Source organism: Prionailurus viverrinus, chromosome D1, assembly GCF_022837055.1.
Source record: "Prionailurus viverrinus isolate Anna chromosome D1, UM_Priviv_1.0, whole genome shotgun sequence".
Taxonomy (NCBI): Eukaryota; Metazoa; Chordata; class Mammalia; order Carnivora; family Felidae; genus Prionailurus; species Prionailurus viverrinus.
This window is the reverse complement of record NC_062570.1, coordinates 12,615,634-12,638,090: the sequence shown is the minus strand read 5'-3', so window position 1 is coordinate 12,638,090 and position 22,457 is coordinate 12,615,634. Positions and strand designations below refer to the sequence as shown.

The 22,457-nt window shown below is 36.0% G+C and overlaps 1 long non-coding RNA gene across 1 annotated transcript; it reads left to right on the top strand.

Annotated features, from left to right (window-relative positions):
• Nucleotides 1-12,457: 12,457 nt before the first annotated feature.
• On the top strand, nt 12,458-19,958 carry LOC125176356 (uncharacterized). Its single transcript, XR_007156228.1, has 3 exons — nt 12,458-12,518; nt 16,777-16,832; nt 19,927-19,958. It is a non-coding gene; the product is annotated as an uncharacterized LOC125176356 (long non-coding RNA).
• Nucleotides 19,959-22,457: the final 2,499 nt, after the last annotated feature.

Genomic DNA, 22,457 nt, shown 5'->3' with positions numbered 1-22,457 from the left:
AATAAAAAAATAAAAAAATAAAATGAACTTGGGAGTGTTTGTTTTTTGTTCCAGCATGCTGAAAGTGTTAAAGTAATTTTGGAATTGACTGATGTTTAAAGTTTGGTAGAATTCCTCCAATTCAGTTTTGTGCTTTTGCTGTAGGAGTGCTCCTTTACTTGTTTCTATTTTTTCTATGATGAATTTATCTATTTAGACTCTTTCTCCACTAAAATCAATTTTGGTAAGTTGTATTTTCTTTTTTTTTTTTTAATTTTTTTTTAACGTTTATTTATTTTTGAGGCAGAGAGAGACAGAGCATGAACGGGGGAGGGTCACAGAGAGAGGGAGACACAGAATCTGAAATAGGCTCCAGGCTCTGAGCGGTCAGCACAGAGCCCGACGCGGGGCTCGAACCCTCTGACAGTGAGATCATGACCTGAGCCGAAGTCGGACGCTTAACCCACCGAGCCACCCAGGCACCCCAGTAAGTTGTATTTTCTTAAATATCCATTTTATCCAGAATCTCATATATATATTTGCTTACAATTGTGGAAAAAGTCTCTTGTGACTTTTGGAGGTTTTCCTCGTAAGATTTCTAAGTTGTGTACATTGGTGTATATTTGTATATTTCTTCCCTTTGTGTTAATTCAATTAGCCAGTAGCCAGACCTAGCCAGTAGGTCTATTTTGACCATTTATTTCATACCTTGGGTTATAATCTAACACTACATTATTTTGTTGTTTCAGTTGTTATAGCTTTGACCATGGGGAGCTCTTTCAGTTGGCTCCTCTTTGTTTTTTAGTACTTAACTTATTTTCTGGCACCGTAATATGCTTCAGGTTCATCTTGTACATTCCTTGCCCTGTCCCAGAATCAGCCATTTACTCAAGGAGCCCTGGTTTCTCTTATTGGACAATGGTATTATACATCAAGATCTGGGCACTCAGTATATTTGTTACTATTGGAGTGTCTTTGCTCCTAGCCCCTCTCAGAAAACAAAACTCAGAAATACATAGGATACTAATCAACAACACATGCATATATACATGCATATATATTTATATGTAGACATACACACGCACATATATAATCTGAACCAATACTAAGTTAAACATGAATTCATACTAATATTTCTCTTACCCATTATCATTTGTTTCACTCAATCCTTTCTCTCTTGCTTATGTGTAACTCTACATTCCAACAATGAAAAATCTGGTTTCTACCAGCCACCATCCATTTGCTTATTTGTTCAATTGCATTATACATACACAATGGTTTCTGAATTGTTAGCCAATAGTACAGTGCTTATAAGCAATTCCTTGTGTCTTTAGTATTAAAGTCTCTACAACTCATTTTCAAAATTAATAAGGTCAGCCCCAGCCCCATCCCCTCGGTGAAGTTACATCATACATTTGTAATATAGTTAGATTTTGTCACACTCTGCATTCCATTCTTGGGTCCCTCAGTCTCCTAATTGATTAGTTTTTACATTTTCCATACATTAGGATTTGTTGTTTGTGCTATAATGTTGCCTGGGCTTTTGCACAGTGCCGTGTATCTACCGCTACGCTATCATACAGAATAATCAATCTTACTGCCCTAAAAAAAATCCCCTGTGCTTAGAATTTTTAGGGCAGTAAAACAATTCTGTATGATATTGTAATGATGGATATGTGTCATCATACATTTGTCCAAATCCACAGAGCAAATAACACTAAGACTGAACTGTGATATAAACTATAGACAGTGTGATTATGTTGTATACATGTAGGTCAACCAAGTCTAACAAATGGACCACTCTGACCAAGAAGGAAGTTTATAATGAGGAAGGTTGTGCATGTGTGGTGGCAGGGGGCATACGGGAAGGATCTATACCTTCCTTTCAAATTTGCTGTGAATTTAACATTGCTCTTAAAAAAGTGTTAAAATTGTCCAAAAACACCAAAAAATTCCTGTGCTTCACCTATTTAACCCTTCCCCTAACCCTTGTAAATCACTGATTAGTTTTCCATCTTTACAGTATCTCTTCCAGAATGCTTTATTAATGCAACCATCCAGTATGTAGCCTTTTTTCACTTAGCAATATTAAGTTTCATCCATGTTCTTGCATGAGCTGATCCATCTTTTTTTATTGCTGAGTAATATTTCACTGTATGACTGCACTACAATTTTTTTATCTTTTCACCTATTGGAGGACTTCTTGGTTGCTTCCAGTTTTTGGCAATCTTGAATAAAGCTGCAATAAACGTTAATGTGGAGGTATTCATGTGGATGTAAGTTTTCAAATCAGATAAATATGTAAATTATGAGGTCTGTGTCTAGGCTCATTACTTGCTGGTGGACATCTAAGTTTTAGTGCTACTTGTTGAAAAGCCTATCATTTTCACATTAAATTGGCTTGGTCAAACATTCGTTGATGATATTTGTATAAATTAATTTCTTTTACTCTTTTTTTTTAATTCCAATGTAGTTAACATACAGTGTTACATTACTTTCAGGTATATCATATAACAATTCAACAATTCCATATATTACCCAGTCTTCATCAAGATAAGTATACTCTTTTTTGTTGTTTATTTTTGAGAGAAGAAAAGAGTGGGGAAGTGGCAAAGAGGGAGAGAGAGAGAGAGGCAGAGAATCCAAAGCAGGCTCCAGGCTCTGAGCTGTCAGCACAGAGCCCAACCTGAGACTCGAACTCACAAACTGAGATCATGACCTGAGCCAAAGTCAGATGCTTAACCAACTGAGCCACCCAGGTGCCCCAAGATAAGTATATTCTTAATCCCATTCCCCATTGTACCCATCCCACCACCCACCTCCCCTCTGGTAACCCTATGTTCTCTATAGTTAAGAGTCTGTTTTTTGATTTCTCTTTTTTTTTTCCTTTGTTAGTTTTTGTTTCTTAAATTCTACATATGAATGAAATCATATGGTATTTGTCTTTCTCCGATTTACTTTGCTTACTGTTACACTCTGTGGATCCATACATGTCACAAATGGCAATATTTCATTCTTTTTCCCAACTGAATAATATTCCTCTGTGTGTGTGTGTGTGTGTGTGTGTGTGTGTACACATAAACCACTTCTTCATCCATCTATGGATGGACCCTTGGGCTACCTCCATAATATGGCTATTGTAAATAGTGCTGCAATAGACATAGGGAGGCATATATCCCTTCGAATTAGTGTTTCCATGTTCTTTGGGTAAGTACCCAGTAATGTGATTGCTAAATCATAGGGTAGTTCTATTTTTAATTTTTTAAGGAGGCTCCATTCTGTCTTCCACAGCAACGACCCAATTTGCATTCCCACCAACAGTGCACCGGGGTTCCTTCTTCACCATAGCCTTGCTAACACTTGTCCTCTCTTGAGTTGTTGATTTTAACCATTCTGATAGGTGTAAGATGATATCTCATTGTGGTTTTGATTTTCATTTCCCTGATGATGAGTGATATTGAGCATCATTTCCTATGTATGTTGGCCATCTGTATGAATTCTTTGGCAAAATATCTGTTCATGTATTCTCCCCGTTTCATAATTGGATTATTTGGGTTTTGGTGTTGAGTTATATAAGTTTTTTTTTTTATATATTTTGGATACACTAACCCTTTACTGGTTATGTAATTTGCAAATATCTTCTTTCACTCAATAGGTTGTCTTTTAGTTTTGTTGGTGTTCCTTTGCTTTGCAGAAGCTTTTTATTTTCATAAAGTACCAATAGTTTACTTTTGGTTCCTTTGCCTCAGTATTCATATCTAGAAAGATGTTATAGCCAATGTCAGAGAAATTTCTGCCTGTGCTCTTCTTCTAGGATTTTTATAGTTTCAGGTCTCACATTTAGGTCTTTAGTCCATTTTGAGTTAATTTTTGTGTATGGCCTAAGAAAGAGGTTGAGTTTCATTCTTTTGCAGGTATCTGTCCAGTTTTCCCAGCGAGATTGTCTTTTTCCCATTGTATACTCTTGCCTCTTTTGTTGAAGATTAATTGACCATATAATTTGGGTTTATTTCTTGGATTTCTATTCTGTTCCATTGATCTATGGGTCTGTTTTTGTACCAGTACCATATTGTTTTGGTTACTACAGCTTAGTAATAGAACTTGAAGTCTGCAATTCTGCTAACTCCAGTTTTGTTTTTCTTTATCAAGATTGCTTTGGTTATTTGGGGTCTTTTTTAGTTTCATACAAATTATAGGATTGATGAAACTATTATTATACTGTATGTTAACTAAATGGAATTTAAATAAAAACTTTAGGGGCACCTGGACGGCTTAGTTGGTTAAGCATTTGACTTGATTTCGGCTCAGGTCATGATCTCATAATTGTCAGATTGAGCCTTGAGTCGGGCTCTGCACTGGGCATGGAGCCTAAGATTCGGTCTCCCCCTCCCTCTGCCCCTCCCCCCACTGGTTCTCTCTCTGTCTCTCTCTCTGCCTCCCCCTCTCTCAAAAAAAAAAAAACGTTAAAATTTAGGATTATTTGTTCCAATTCTATGAAAAATGCTGTTGATATTTTGATAGGAATTGCATTAAATCTGTACATTTCTTGGGCTGGTATGGATATTTTAATATTTGTTGTTCCAGTCCATGTATGAAATATCTATCCATTTCTTTGTGTCACGCTCAATTTCTTTTATCAGTGTTTTATAGTTTTCAGAGTATAGGTCATTCATCTCTTTGGTTATGTTTATTTCTAGGTATTTTATTTTTGGTGCCATTGTAAATGGGATTCTTTTCTCAATTTCTCCTTCTGCTGCTTCATTATTAGTGTACAGAAATGCAGCAGATTTCTATATATTGATTTTGTATCCTGAGACCTTAGTTCTAATAGATTTGGAGTTTCTATATATATTATCATGTCATCTGCAAATAGTGAATGTTTTACTTCTTACCAATTTGGATTCCTTTTATTTATTTTTGTTTGATTTCTGTGGCTAGGACTTCGAGTACTATGTTGAATAAAAGTGGTAAGAGTGAACACCATTCTCTTGTTCCTGACCTTACAGGAAATGCTCTTAGTTTTCCCTGGTGAGTATGATGTTAGCTGAGGGTTTATCATATAAGGTCTTTATTATGTTGAGGTATGGTCCCTCCAAACCTATTATTAATGTGATGTATCACGTTGATTTCTTTGTGAATATTCAACCATCCTTGCCTCCTAGGAATAAATCCCACTTGATCATGGTGAATGATTTTTTCAATGTATTGCTAGATTCAGTTGGCTAAGATTTTGATGAGGATTTTTGCATTTATGTTCTTCAGAGATACTGGCCTGTGTTTCTCTTTTTCCATGGTGTCTTTATCTGGTTTTGGTATCAGGGTAATGCTGACCTCATAGAATGAATTTGGAAGTTTTCCTTCCTCTTCTGTTTTTTGGAAAAGTTCAAGAAGAGTATCTATTAATTCTTCTTTAAATGTTTGGTAGAATTCGCCTGTGAAGCCCTCTGGTCCTGGACTCTTGTTTGTTGGGAGTTTTGTTTATTATTGATTCAATATTATTGCTGGTAATCACTCTATTCAAATTTTGTATTTTCTCCTGCTTCAGTTTGGGTAGGTTGTATGTTTCTAGGAATTTATTTTCTTCAAGCTTGTCCAATTTGTTGGCATTTAATTTTCACAATGTTCTCTTAAAATCCTTTGCATTTCTTTGGTGTTGGTGGTTGTTTCTCCACTTTCATTTCTTTGAGTCCTGTCTCTGCTTTTTTGAAGAGTCTGGATAGAGGTTTATGAATTTTGCTTATCTTTTCAAAGAACAAGCTCCTAGGCTATTTATTCTATTTTATTGTTTGTTTCTATATCATTTATTTCTGTTCTAATATTTATTATTTCATTTCTTCTCTTGGTTCTGAGTTTTGTTTGATCTTCTTCTAGCTCCTTTACATACAAGGTTAAGGTATTTGAGATTTTTCTTCTTCAGGTAGGCCAGTATTGCTATAAATTGTTCTCTTAGAACTATGTTTGCTGCATCCTAAAGATTTTAGATTATTGTGTTTTATTTTCCTTTGTCTCCATGTATTTTTTATTTGTTCTTTGATTTCTTGGTTGACCATTCATTGTTTAGTAGCATGTTACTTAACTTCCATGTATTTGTGCTCTTTCCAGATTTTTTCTTATTGATGATTTCTAGTTTCATGGTATTGTGGTCATAAAAGATGCATTGTATAACTTGGATCTTCTGGAATTTGTTAAGACATGTTTTGTGGCCTAATATGTAATCTATTCTGAGGAATGTCGAGAAACGAATGTGTATTCTGCGTTAGGATGGATCTTCTGAATATATCTATTAAATCCTTCTGGTCCAATATGTCATTCAAAGCCACTGTTTCTTTGTTGATACTCTGTTTAGATGATCTATCCATTGATGTAAGCGGGGTGTGAAAGTTCCCTGCTATTACTGTATTATTATCAGTGATTTCCTTTACGGTTGCTATTAACTATTTTATGTATTTGGGTGCTTTCACGTTGGATGTATAAATATTTACACTTGTTATGTCCTCTTGTTGTATTATCCCCTTAATGATTATATAGTGTTCTTTGTTTCTCTTGAAGTCTTTGTTTTAAAGTGTATTTTGTCTTATATAACTATTGCTACCCCAACATTCTTTTCAGATCCATTGGTATGATCAATGTTTCTCCATGCCCCTATTTTCAATTTGCACGTGTCTTTAGGTATGAAATGAATCTCTTAGAGGCAGCATATAGATGAGTGTTGTTGTTGTGTTGTTTTTTTATCCATGACATCACCTTACATATTTGGATTGGAGCATTTAGTCCATTTACACTCAAAGTAAATATTAATAGGTATATATATATATTGTCATTTTCTTTTAGGTCTTCTCTGTTCCTTTCTTCCCTTGATCACTTTTCTCACCATAAGTTGGCTTTCTTTAGGGGTGTATTTAGATCCCTTTCTCTATATTTTTTGCATATCTCTTACTGGTTTTTGATTTGTGGTTACCACTACATTTGTATATAACATCTTCAGCACATAGCAGTCTATATTAAGTAGATGGTCACTTAAGTTTACTCCTCCCCACATTATAGGTATATAGTGTCATATTTTACATGCTTTTATATTGTGAGTTCCTTGGTTATTTTTACTTCTTTTGTGCTTCCTGTTTTTCTTAGTCTTACTTATGGTTTTCCCTTTCCACTCATGGAGTCTCCTTTGACATTTTTTACAGGAGTAGTTTTTTGGTCATGAGCTCCTCTAGTTTTTATTTTTCTGTGAAACTCTTTATCTCTCTAATCTGAGTGATAGTGTTTCTTGATAGAGCATTCTTGGCTGCACGTTTTTTTCCTTTCAATACTTTGACTATATTATGCTACTCCCTCTGGCCTGCAAAGTTTCTGTTCAAAAATCTGATGGATTTATGGGGTTCCCTTGTATGTAACTGTTTTCTTCCCTCTTGCTGATTTTAAAATTACTTACTTTTTGCCATTTTAATTATTGTGTGTCTTTGTATGGACCTCCTTGGGTTGTTTTGTAGGGGAATCTCTCTACCTCCTGCATTTGAATTTCCATTTCCTTCTCCAGATTTGGGAAATTTTCAGCTATTATTTCTTCACATAAAATTTCTGCCCCTTTTTCTCTTCTTCTGAGATCCTTATTATACAAATGTTATTACCTTTGATGTAGTCACTGTGTTCCCTAAGTCTACTCTCATTTTGCATACTTTTTTTTTTTTCCTCACCTGCTCAGCTTGATTACTTTCCATTACTCTGTCCTCCAGGTCACCAATTCATTCTTCTGCTTCTTCTAGTCTGCTAATTATTCCATCTAGTGTATTTTTAATTTCAATTACTGTGTTGATCTCTGGTTCTTTTTTAATCTCTTTGTTAAGAATTTCACTGATGCCTTCTACTCCTTTCTCAAGTTGAGTATCTTTATGATTATTACTTTAAATTCTCAGGCATATTACATTTTCCATTTTGCTTAGGTTTCTTGCTGTAATTTTTTTCCTGTTCTTTCCTTTGAGACATATTCCACTGTCTCTTCATTTTGTTTAATTCTCTGATGTTTCTGTGACTTAGAAAAGTCAGCCACATCTCCTGCTCTTGAAAGTAGTAGGCAGGGTATACCGTTTTGATGAGGTATCCTCCACAGTTCACTGGCCACCAACACAGACCAAGGTCCCACAAAGTACAAAGTCAGAAGACACAGTGTTGGCTTGCACCACCAGTCTTCTGGGGAAGGGGACCCACAGCCCCAGAACTGAGGCAGTCCTGGCTTGAAGGGACATGGCAAGATGTAAACAAGTGGTGGATGTCCATGCCATTACGGTTCCTGAAGGTGGCCATGTATTTATGCTGAGGGGCAGGGGAGAGAGATGACAATTGCCAGCTCCTTTGTTCCTAGTCAAGTCCCTCAGAGAATGCTGCCCTCCCAGGACATGCTCTGAGATGAGTAAATAACTCTTTCTCTCCCATGTACCTCAGAAATTTTTCAAACTTCTGCTTTTAATCTGTATAGTTACAGGCAGTTTGTCCTGCTGTCTCTGCAAGCGTGGGGACTCAGCTTTCTATGGCCACCCTGGCTCTCCAAGAGACAAGCCCACTGACTTTTAATGTTCCAGGCTTTCAGTCCCACTGGTTTTAAGAACTCAGAAAACTCTGCCCCTCTAGTTTTCCAAGCCAAATGCTATGGGGATTCTTCTTCCCCATGAGGGCTTCCCAGTGTGATAATCTGTTTCTTTTTCCTGTGTCCCCAGCTCCCTCCCACTTGTAGATGGCCACTGTTGATTTAGCTTTCCACCATGTCTCCACTCTTCCTACTCTCTTCAATGTGGCCTCTTCTCTGCCTTCAGTAGTGTAGTTTGTTTTGCCAGTCTTTGGGTCATTTTCTGGGTTATTTACACTGATATGAGAGTTACCTAGTTGTATCCATGGGGCAAAGTGAGCCTAGGGTTCTCCTACACCATCTTCCCCAGAATTCCTATATAGGTTTACTTTTGGGCTCTCTATTCTGTTCCCTTCAGTGTTTCCATTCTTTACCAATACCACATTGTTTGATAACCGTAGCTTTATACTACGACTTGAAATAGGGTAATGTGAGTCTTTAAACTTTTTTTTTCAAAATTGTGCTGTCTATGCTAACACCTTTGCCTTTCTATATAAATCTTAGAATCAGTTTGTCACTATATACAAAGCAACTTTCTGAGATTTAAGATTGCACTGAATCAATAGATCAAGCTGGAAAGAATTGATGTAACAATATTGAGCCTTTCAACCCATTAACTTGGAACATCTTTTTATTTCTTCCATCTGTGTATTGTAGTTCCTCATATAGATCGTGTACATATTTTTTAGCTTTATACCCAAGTACTTCACATTTTTTTGGTGCTATTGTAAATGGTATTTTTTTTATTTCAAATTCCAATTGTTAATGCTAGTATATAGAAAAACAAATGAATTTTATATCTTTCATATTCTCCCACCATGCTATATTCACTTGTTCCAATATTTACGTAGATTCTTTAGGTATTGTTTTTTTACATAGAATAACCATGTCATTTGTAAACAGTTTTATTTATTCCTTTCCAATTTGTGTGTGTGTTTGTTTGTTTCTGCACTCTTGGACCTGAAAGAGAGCACTCTTTCCTGTTTTCAGTTTTGAAAGAAAATGTTCAATCTCTCATTAAGTATCACTCTTATTTTTTTACTCTTTCTGAATTTTTGTTTCAGGTGGGTCTTATATAGACCATAGTGTTGAATTTTGCTTTGTTAAACAATCTGAAAATCGGTTTTGGGTTTTTTTTTTTCTAATTTTAGTTGACACACAATGTTAGATTAGTTTCAGGTGTATGCCACAGTGATTCAACATCTCTATACATTATGCTATACTTTTCACAAGTGTAGTTAGCAACTGTCACCATACAATGCTATTATGGTATCATTGACTATATTCTCTATGCTGTAACTTCTATTCATTCCACAACTGGAGAGTGTATCTCCCACTCCCCTTTACCCATTTGCTCATTCCACTACCCCCTTCCCTCTGGCAGCCATCAGTTCTCTGTATTTATACAATTGATTCTGCTTTTTGTTTATTGATTTTTTAGATTTCACATATAATTGATATCATGTTATTTGTCTGAGTCTGACATACTTCACTTAGCATAAGTCCTAGGTCCACCCATGTTGTTGCAAATGGCAAGATCTTCTCCTGTTTTATGCTGCCTAATATTCTAACGTGTGTGGATAGATGTATCCATTCATCTATCTATTGACGCTTTGGTTGCTTCCATATCTTGGCTGTTGTCAGTAATGCTGCCATAAACATAGGGGTGCATATATCTTGTTGAATTAATATTTTCATTTTCTTTGGGTAAATACTCAGCAGTGGAATTGTTGGATCATATGGTATTTCTATTTTTGACTTGTTGAGAAACCCCCATATTACTTTCCACCGCATCTGTACCAATTTACGTTCCCACCAACATGCATGAGGGTTCTTTTTTCTACATCCTTGCCAAGGTGTTTGTTTTTTTGTTGTTGTTTTTTACTTTAGCCATTCTGACAAGTGTAAGGTGATATCTCATTGTGGTTTTAATTTGCATTTCTGTGATAGTGATATCACCTTTTCATGGGTTTATTGGCCATCTGGATGTCTTCTTGGAAAAATGTCTCTTCAGGTCTTCTGCCTATTTTTGAATCAGATTGTTTTTAGTGTTGTGTTGAAGTTCTTCATATATTTTGGATATTAACTCCTTCTTGGCTATATCATTTGCAAATATTGAACAATCTGAAAATTGTTGTTAGGACAAATCCATTTATATTTACTGATGCAATTGATATATTTGGTGCTAATTTTGGCATTGTTTTATGGTATAATTATATATATTTACATCTTTATAATATCTATTTGCTCTTTTATTTTTGAATATTTTTCTGTTACTTAGAGATGTTTCTATTTTTGTTCTAATGGTTACTTTTATTCCAATCCTTGTGTATAACCCTTTTTGTCATTTGGTTAATGTCTATTGGTCCCTTACCATCAGCAATATTGAAATTAGCTAGTAACATCATTTTTTCCCAACCCTGACTCTTCCTTATCTGACTTGAAGTAATATCCTTTTACTTCGTTAATGACTCTCAGTCAGCTACCTAATTCTGCTTTTTCCATCTCTTCCCATTCTCCAAATTTTTTAGTTTTACTGCAATTACATTAGAATACATAGCCATTGCATACCATACCCTATGTCATGTAATCATTAGATTTATGTCTGTGAGTAAGTATATATTTTTTCTTAACACAAATCGTTATATCAAATTGTCCAGTCATTTTGGTTATTTGAAGTTCACTCTGTTTAATAAATTCCTTAGGAAAGACCTTAAGGGAAATAGTTCCTAAATTTTAATGTGTTGAAAGAAATTGTGCTTTTTAAATTGAAAGTCAAATTGTTTTACTTTAAAATTTCTGGCTCATATTTCCTTCCTTTGAGTTTCTTAAACATTTTACACCATTGACTTCTGGTGTAAATTGTTGATGTTAAAGAGCAAAGAAAAGACATAAATAATCATAAAATGAGACGCTATATAAGGAACAATCTACAAAAAAATGTATAATAATCACACATTTGGATGATCCTAGCAAAAACAGAATTATAAGCTAAAATTGATATCACCACAGCCATAGTGGGAAATTGTATTATATCTTTCAGAAATTTATAAACCAAACAGACCTGAAGTTAATAAATGTATATAAAGTCTGAATACAATTGATATGCATAACCTTGATCTAATAGAGAAACACTGAGAAGTGGGAGGCAATTTAGTAAAGTGGATTAAGGAGTGTATTTTTATTTCAGATACTGTTTTTTGTTGTAATTCTGTTTGGTTCTTTAATATTTCTGTCTTTGCCGAGATTCCTTATTTTTCCATTCATTACAGCATCTTTACTTCATTGAGCATAGTTATAATAGCTGTCTCAAAGTCCTTGTCTGATCATGCCAACATCTAGATTATCTAAGGGTTGGCTTCCATTAATTGTCTTTTCTTTTCAGAGTGATTACATTTTTTTTCTGGTTCCTTCAGTGCTGAGTAATTTTGAATTGTATCCTGGACATTGTGATAGTTATTTTATGGAGACCTAGATTCTATTTTACTCCTCAGATTGTGTTAAAATGAAACTGCAAATACTGTTTCACCTGTGGTTGGAAGTAACTCAAATCTCAGGTGAGTTTTTTGGCTTTAGCAATAAATTGCTTTGTGTCTACCCCAAAGGCATGCTTCAGGGATCAGTAGAGGTTTGAGTACCATTCATACTCACAATTTGGGGCATGCCCTTCTCTGGTTCTTACTGTTCTGGGATTTCATTCTCTTTCAGTGACTGTGGTTGCTGCGGACTCTGCTCTCAAATTGTTGAAGCCATTTTAAAAAATAGTAGGTTTCTATTGCATTTTAGTACTCCATGCTTCTCTGTAAACTGTTCTCGGGTGAAAGCTTCAGAAACAGAAAACTTGCCTTTTCGTGGCTCCTGCTTCCAAGTTTCATCTTTCAAAATTTGCCTGCCCCTGTTCACTCTACATAGCCTTCAGGTACTTGTTTTTAGTATTTTCTCAGAGTTGATTATTGTTATCTGAAGGAAAGTCAATCTATCACAAGCTACATGGCCATATATGATTTTTTTGTTGTACTTTTTTCATTCATTCTCCATACTCTCATTCCCTTTTTCCCATGGTCACCCATTACATACTATGATTCCTCATAGCATTCCAGTTTTTATTCAACACATATATTTAGGCATGTATGTGACCTTGAAAGGCATACAGTATTGTGTTAGTATTTTTATTTTACTTACATAAATGCTTTAATTTTTTCATTCAAAATTATTCTTTGATGTCTAATCACATTGCTACATGTAAATATAATTCATGATCTCTGAGAGCTGCATGTATTCTACTGAATGAACATACAAAGTGTAACTTATCTATTCTCCTAAATGAAACGCATCTCTTTCCTAATGTGCCCAATAAGGTGACAAACACTTTGTCTATTTTTCTGCTGAGCTTACTGACATGTTCTTTATTTTCAGTAGTAACTCTTACACTCTACATAATAATTCTTCATTACTTTTAAATGTTCCACATATATTATCCCAGTCTGTCATCAGTGAATAAAACTTTTAACTTCGAGTAACTGAATATATAAATACTTATAGTTTCTGTTTTGAGATCTTTTTAAGAAATACTTCCTAATTTGAGATCATAAAGAAACTGTAAACTTCTTTATATTGCATTTTCATTCATAGTTAGGTTTTTATTTCATTTGAGCTTCTCTGTATGCAGCATGAGATAGGAATCTTTGTTTTTTCCAATTTGTCACAAGTGACACAACTTTTCCATTATGGTTCAGTAAATATAATTTTCTGATTTGTGATGTTACCAATGACATATAGCAAACTGTCTGTTTCCAGAGGACCTATTCAATTTGATTGCTTTATTTGATACTAGAATACTGTTTTATTACTATAATTTATGGTAGGGGTAGTCATATTTTTTTAATGTTTCCCAGGTATTCACAGACTATTACATTCTGCAAAATTTTACAATCAGGTTTTCTCTCCCAACCCAAGAAAATCTTCTTGGGAACTTAATTCGAAATACATAGAATTTTTTTTTTAAACATGGACACAGTTGGCAGATTTATTCTTTCTGGTTTCAAGACTTAAATAGTGGCGCCTAGGTGGCTCAGGTCACAATCCCATAAGATAGATCCCTGCATCAGGCTCTGTGCTTATAGTGCAGAGGCTGCTTGGGATTCTCTCTCCCTCTCAAAATAAATAAACGTGGTTTTTTTTAAAGCCTTCTTATAAAGCCACAGTAATTAACACAGTGTGGTATTGGCACAAAGGCAGACATAAAAATAAATCGAGCAGAATAGTTCAGAAATAAACATTAATATACAGGACCAATTGATTTTCAATTTAAGTGCCAAAGAAATTCAGTGGTGAATAATCTTTTTAATAAGTGGCTAGAACACATATGTATATCCAACTGCAAAAAATGATCCACAAACATTCCCTCACACCATAAACAAAATTTAACTCAAAATGGAAAAAAGTTGGTAAATATAAGTGAATGATTGCTTCAAAAAACAAAATAATATGCTGTTGATTTTTAAATATACATAAAATTAAAATACTAGACAAAAATAACAAAATACAAAAAGGGTACGTAGTGTTAAAGAACTCTAAGTTTCTATCATAATCAAGGATGCAAGGTGTAATTTTTAAGATAGCCAATAAAAGATACTAAGATAATGTAAAACCCTTAAATAGAGGAATAAATGGAATAATTTAAACTATTTGATTAATCAGGTGCCTGGGTGGCTCAGTTGGTTAACTATCCAACGCCAGCTGAGGTCATGATCTCACGGTTCAGGAGTTGGAGCCCCGCACAGGGCTGTCAGCACAGAGCCCACTTTGGATCCTCTTATCCCTCTTCCTCTTCTCCTCCCCCACTCGTATGCTCTCCCTCTCTCTCTAAAATAAAACTTTTTTAATTTAAAAAAATACTTGATAAATCCAAAAGGAGGCAGTAAAATAGGCGGGTCCTGTAGGGAAAAAAAAGATTAAATATCCAAGATTTGTCTCACCATATTAAAACAATAAAACTTTTATGTTGATTACAAGTGCCATATTATAAAGAACTTAATGTTTGAAAGTAAAAGAGGGGAGTATTTACCATTTCTCCTCCACCCCCAAAATAAACCAAACACTAACCAAAAAGAGAGGCAAACCAAGAAACAGACTGGTAACTATGGAGAACACATAGTTACCAGATGGGAGGGGGTGGTGGGAGATGGGGATCAAGGAGTGCACTTGTTGGGATGAGCACTATACTGAACACTTGAAACCAGTATGATACTGTATGCCAACGGACTGGAATTTAAACAGTAACGTTAAAAAAAATGCTTCTTTTCTCAAAGCCTCTTTTGCCTTTCGTTATTGTAATTACACAAGCGTTTTTTTAAGTTTATTTCGAGAGAGAGGGAGAGAGCACATGTGCACGCGTGCAGGATAGGAGCAGGGACAGAGAGAATCCCAAGCGGGCTCCATGCTGTCAGTGGAGAGCCCGACATGGGGCTCAAGCCCAGGAACCATGAGATCATGACCAGAGCTGAAATCAAGAGTTACCTGCTTAATCAACTGAACTACCTAGGCACCCCCAAACAGACCTCCTTAATGATAATATACCAGGAAAATATAATCAGGAAGATAATATACTCAGATAATCCACCAAGAAGTTATAATGATGCATGTACTAATACTATGTCCTCAAAATATATAAAGCAAAAATTGATAAAAAATAGAGACAAATCTACAGCCATATTAATAGACATTAACCTAAGTAATTTTTTACAAGTGAAACCTATGTGAAATACAATTGTGAACTGCACATTCTTGTAGGTGCACCTAGATCATTTCTGAAATTAGACCATAGCCTTCACATAATGCAAGTCTCAATTTCTAAAGGTTAAAATTGTTCAGCGTATGCTTTCTGATATAGTGAAATTAGACCAGAAATCAAAAACTGTAAGTAGAAAGGGGCACCTGGGTGTCTCAGTCAATTAAGTGTCCGACTTCGGCTCAGGTCATGATCTCACTCACAGTTCATAGGTTTGAGCCCCGCATCCAGCTCTGTGATGACAGCTGAGAGCATGGAGGGTGCTTCAGATTCTGTGTCTCCCCAACTCGTGATCTCTCTCAAAAATAAACATTAAAAAAAAAAAACTTTAAGTAGAAAGCCATCAACAGTTTGAGAACTAAATACATCAAGAGAAATACATAGAATTTTAAAGTTATTTAAGGGAAAATTAACAAATTTATAATATTAAGCCACCCTATTTTTCAAAGTGTTAGAGTTTTTCACTCAGGTCTTTTCAAAATGCCTCCATCAAGTTCAGAGCTTACCTTCTATTATAGTGGTTTGGGGATTATTACTGGTATAGGTAAGTGCTATTGATTTTTGCAAGTTTATTTTGTATCCAGTTCCTTACTGACTCTCTTAATGCATATAATTTGCTATGTTTGGTCTTCTTGTGGACAATCACAACATCTGCAAAAATAACGACAGTTTGCTTTTTCCCTTAAAATTCTCATACCTCTGATGTTTTGTTTTATTCAGGGTTTCTAAAATTGCTAACCTCTTTGTCTTCTTCTGACCTCAAAAAGAAGGTATTTAGGGCTGCGTGGGTGGGTCAGTCGGTTAAGTGTCCAACTTGGGCTCAGGTCATGATAACACAGTAATGTAATTGGAGCCCCACATCAAGCTCGGTGTTGACAGCTCAGAGCCTGCTTCAGATTCAGGGTCTCCCTCTCTCTTCCCCTCCCCTACCCCACTCACACTCTGTCTCTCAAAAATAAACACTATTTTTAATTTTTTAAAAGTATTTAACTTTTTAAATTGAATTTTAATGTTACATTAGTTTCGAAATATAGCAAATGTTATTTTGGCAACTGTACTCCTAATTTGAGAACAGCAAAAAACATGAAATGTTTGTCTTTAAACCACTAAGAATAAATTATACTGTAAGATTTTTCTCTCTGGGGCCATTTGTTAATCCTAAATTAATACATAATTGACCATGATGAATAAACACATATACATACTCAGGCTACATCTGTATCTACATTGATAGATATAAAAGAATCTTAAAGCCATGTTCAACATATTCAGAAGGAAAGGAAATAGGCCTATATTTTTCTTATATTGTGCTTGTGAAGTCTTAGCATAAAACATATTTCTAACTCATAATATTAATTGGACAATTTTTTCTCATTATGTAACCTAGGGATATCGGCACCCACTGAGAATCTCAGCCTGTGACTTCTAGAAGTGGGGAAAATGGTAACATGTTTATCATTATCACAATTACATTATTATTGTGATTATTATTTATGTGTATTGAATGGTTATTCTCTATCCAATTTTTCTATTCCCTTTTGTGCAAATTAAGGTTTTTAAAATTTTCCAGAAGTACATGAAAAGATTCTTGTTTGGGGTTTTATTTATTTGCATCTCTATGTCTTCACTGATCTTGTCAGAGGTTGAATCTTGGTTTCCTTTAAGCTTTATTTTTTGTAACATCTCATCTCCTTGGGTGTTTGTTTGTTTGTTTGTTTTTGTCCCTTTTGGTTTGCTCTACTGTTTTCTACCAGCCACAAGGATTTTATTGATTGTTGCTGGGGTTCAGTGGAGACATATTTTGGTTAAGCTTTATGTGTGTTGTTAACTTTTTTTCTTCTGGTTTGTTATTAGTGTACAGAAATGTAAAGATTTATGTAATTTTCTGCCCTGCAACTTTAATGAATTCATTTATTCTGTTTGGGCTTTTTTTTTTTTTTCACAGGGTCAATTTCCTCTATACAGTCATATGTCATCTGGAATTAGTTAAGGTTTTACTTCTTCCTTACCAATTTGGATGCATTTTATTTCTTTTTCTTTTCTGATGGTTGATGCTAGAACTTCCAATAGAAGCGGTGAAAGTGGACATGTGTGTCTTGTTCCAGATCTTAGAGGAAAAGCTTTCACGTTTTTACCACTGATTATGATGTTAGATGTGGGTGTGTCATATATGACCTTCATTATGTTGAGGTACGTACTCTCAACATCCACTTAGTTGAGAGTTCTTATTGTGAATACAAGTTGAATTTTGTCAAATGCTTTTTCTCCATCTGTTGAGATCATATAATTTTTAATGTTTTTGTTGTTGTTAATGTGGTAAATTACATGGATCAATTTTGGATGTTAACTCATCCTTGCATCCCTGGAGTAAATCCAACTTGTTCATGGTGAATGATGCTTTTAATATATTACTGGACTCAATTACTTGCTGAGAATTTTGGCATCTATGTTTATTAGGGATATTATGTAGTTTGGCGGATTTTTTTTTATAGTATCTTTAGCTGTGGTATCAGAGAATAAATTTGGCATCACAGAATAAATTTGGAAAATTCCTTCCTCTTTAAGTATGAACCCTTCTTAAAATATTTGGTAGAATTAGTCTGTGAAGCCATCTGGTCTTGGACTTTTGTTTTTTGGGGAGATTTTTGGATTACTGATTCAATTCTGTTACAAGTAACCAGTCTGTTCTGATTGTCTATTTCTTCCTGATTGAGTCTTGGAAAATTTTATTTTCTAGAAATTTTTCCATTTATTCCAGTTTCTCAGCATGTAGTTTTTCATAGTAGTCCTTTATACTCCTCTTTAACTTCTGATTTAAGTCCTCTTTTTTCCTGATGAATCTGGCCAATGGTTTATCTTCTTGAATTTACTGAGAATTACTTTGTAGCCTAACATGTGATCTATCCTAGAGAATATGCCTTTGAAAACTGTACTCTGCTGTGTGGGGATTGGAATGTTTTGTATATAATTGTTAAGTGTATCTGGTCTAATGTGTCATTCAAAGTCAGTGTTGTTTTTAAGCAACTTGCTGCCTTGATGATCTATCCATTGATGTTGGGGTGTTATAGTACCCGACTATTATTGTATTCTGGTCAATTTCTCCTTTTATGTCTGTAATATCACTTTACATATTTAGGTGAGTCCATGTTTGGTGCATAAATATTTACAACTATTTATACTCTTGTTGAATTGATCCCTTTATCATTATGTAATTTTCTTCTACCTCTTGTTACAGTCTTTGTTTTAAAGTCTATTTTGTCTATTAATATTGCTACTCTGACTTTTTGTTTCCATTTGCCTGGAATATATTTTTCCATTCCTTCACTTTCTTTCTGTATGTCTTTAAGACTGAAATGAGCTTCTTGTAGGCAGCATATAAATGGGTCTTTGGGTTTTGGTTTTTATTTTTTAGTCTCCCTTTGTCTTTTGATTGGAACATTTAGTCCATTTACATTAGTTATTGATAGGTATGAACTTCCTGCTTTTTTGTTAATTGTCGTCTCGTTATTTTTGTAGCTCTTCTCTGGTCCTTCTCTTCCTTCCCTTGTGATTTGAAGGCTTTATTATTATGGATTCCTTTTTCTTTATTCTATATCTATTAGAAGCTTTTATGTTTATAGTATAGTTCATATATAGCCCCTAAGTGTATAGCAATCCATTTTAAGTGGATGGCCACTTAAAATGTGTTCCAACTTAAAAGCACTATATTTTTCTATGTCTCTGAAAGTTTTATATTTCACATCTTATTTTCTGTAGCTCTTAGCTAGTTATTATGGATATTTCATGCTATCAACATTCCTATGTTATTGATCTATCTTCATTATGTTTCCTTTTGCCAGTGAAATATTTTTGTCATAATTTTCTTACTGTCCTTATGGCCCTTTATTTTCCCCTTTGAAAAGTGTCATTACTAATTCTTGTAAGGTCAGTTTAATGGTGATAAACTTTCCTACAATTCTGAATCATTTCGCTGGTTAGAGTATTTTTGCTTGTAGGTATTTTCATCATGTTGAATATACCAGGTCAGTCTAGTCGGGTCTGAAACATTTCTGTTGAATCCCTTCTAGGGCTCTCTGTAAGTAGTTTGTTGTTTTGCTCTTTTTAAGATCTCCCTTCACCTTTTTTTGTTTTTTGACACTTTAATTATTATGTGTCTTTGTGTGGACATCTTTGTGTTCATCTTGAGTTTTCTGGTCCTTAATATCTGTTTCATTGCCCAGGTTTTCAAGTAAATTGTATGCCCCTCTCTTTCTCCAGAGGGGTCTGTAATGTGAATGCTACTATACTTGATGCTGTCCCAGTTCCCTGAACCTATTCCCATTGTTTTTTGTTATTCAGCTTGGGCAATTTCCTGTCTTCTAGATCACTGATCCATTCTTCATCCTCTAATCTGTTGATTCCTTCTACTGTATTTTTTGTTTCAGTTGTTATTCTATTCTGCTCTGATGGGTTGGGTTTTTATTTCTACCTCTATACTAACTTTCTCACTCGAGTTCTGTGAGCATCTTTTTGACGGTTATTTTGAATTCTTTCTCAGGTAGATTACCTCAGTTGTTTGAAGCAATTTCGTCTGCCTCTCTGTATTAGGTAGGTCAGCTCTATTTCCTGTTCTTGAAAGTAGCAGCCTTATGTAGAAAATGTCCTGGGAGGCTCAGGAGTTTCTGATCACCAGGGGTGACTCCTGCATGGGCTGCATGTGCCCTCCCAGTTGTAATTCAGCAACTATTGGGGGGTGGCTGCCAGCCAGCCCCCTAGGCGACCAATCTAGCCCACCAGCATGCCCCCAGTAGTCATGGCTATCAGCTTGCCAGGAGGTGGGGTTAGCTCCCAGCATAGATGGCTCCGTTTCCCCACCACTATGGCAGGAGTTGTTATGAAGGGACACCTGCAGTGGGGGGCAGCTTGGGTGATGTAGATCTGCACAAAAATACCAGGGTGGGGTGAGAACTAGTAGCAAGGTAGATGGAAAGTGCCTGAACTGCCTCCTGCAAGGCTACGCTGAAGGAAGCCAAGAAAAATGGCACCCCCTGATACTCCCAAAAAAGCTCCTACAGATTTCTGCCCCTCCAGCACACACCCTAAAATTAGTCAGTGAGCCTCCTTCACATATAATCCAGACATGTTTCAAAGTGCTGCTTCTGTGCAAGAGATAGAGTGTGCTTGTCCTTTAAAAGAGGAGTCTTTACTTCCTATAGCCCCCTCAGGATCTGCCAAAGCCAGACATTATGGGTGCTTATCTTTTTAGTGAAAGCTTTCCAGCGCTGTGGGCACCTAATGTGGAGCTTGATCCCCTTGTTCTTCAGGGAGTAACTGCACACCTGTGATATTTCTACTGCAAGGGGTCACCACATCGGGAGTTTGGTCCACGACCACCTCCCTCCCCCTCCTATTCTTGTCAACGTGACCTTCTCTTTATACCTTCAGTTGCAGAGATCTATTCTGCCAGTCACAGGTCATTTTCAGAGTCAGTTGCATTATATGTAGTTATTGCCTCAGTGTGTCCCTGGGAGGAAGGGAGCTCAGGATCCTCTCACTCTGCCATCTGCCAGACCAATACTCTTTTAGATTCAATATATTTACCCACAACTGTTCAAGCCTTCCATAAAATATGGAAGTTAAAATATATACCACAGAGAATACTGATGAATAATTGACTCATACAACTCATATCCTGCCATAACTAAGTTCTATTAGTTCTACCTCAATCTAGTCTTTTTTTAACCTATGTCTAATAGTCTTTTACTGGTCAAGAAGAGAGGTGAAGAATCTGAGCTCAATTCCTCCTGCAGACACAAGGCTGCAACGGCACATAGTACACCTCATTCTGAGAACAACACAAAGACTGGCAGGACAGCTTTTCCACAGTTAAAGATACGAAGACAAAGCTACATCTAGAAAGGTATGATGGGCAGAGATGCAGTCTTGACAAAACCCTCAGTGACCAACCAGCAGGAAGGATATCACAGGGGTGGAGGTCCTCCCTGAAGGATGAGGGTTTGAAGTCCCTCATTGGGCACGCTCAGTCACAGGATCTGCATTGGCTCAATGAGCCCCATAACATCAGGCTTTGAAAATAAGCAGGGGGTTAACTTCAGTAAGAGTGGAGGGCTATCAGAAAGAGGGATACACCCTTAAAGCGCTCAAGTACAATGAGACCACAGAGGCAAAGTGCCGAAGCTATACATGTAGGACATTTATAGACTAGGACATGTGCCAGGGGGGCAGGAACTATCTCCAGGTACAGAAGTGCTGGCAGGTACCACTTTTCTTGCCCCTCTTGAGCCTAGCTGGCCTGACACAGGTAGGTGCCAGTTGGTCATTCGCCATCTATCCTGTGGACTTACCATTGCAGGTGTTCCTGTATAGCGACTATTACCCTGCCATGCCTTGTGGTCAACCCGGTCCAGAACCAGCACCACTCCAAAGCAATTCTTGCCCTAGTGAGAGAAGGAGGTAGCCCTGCTTACCACCAAACCCGTGGCAAGTTGTACCCAGGACTTTCACCCAGCTGCAAACATAGGAGACACCACTGGAACATCTGGTTCTACTAAACAGTAAGTACTGCACTAAAGGAAACCCCAAGATTTCTTCTATATATGGCCAGTAACTTTAAGACCAGGAGACGTAGCTGACCTAATACATAGAGACAAACAGAGTCAGACAAAATGAGGAAAAAGATGAGTATGTTCCAAATGAAAGAACAACACAACTTCAGAAAAAGAATTAACAATATGGAGATAAATGACCTACCTGATCAAGAGTTCAAAGCAATAGTCATGAAGATGACCCCATACTTGAGAGAAGAGTGGATGAGCAGCTTGAAAACTTCAGCAAGGAAGCAGAAAATATAACCAATCAGGGCTGTAAAGTACAACAACTGAAATGAAAAATATAGTACAGAGAATCAATAGCAGATAACAAGATGCAGGACAGATCAGTGATCTAAAAGAAGAAACCTCTAGGACAACATCAAGGATAATGCAATTCACATAGAAAACTTAAAGAAATAATCACTGAAAACTTCCCTACACTGGGGAATGAAACAGACATCGAGCTCCAGTGTGAACC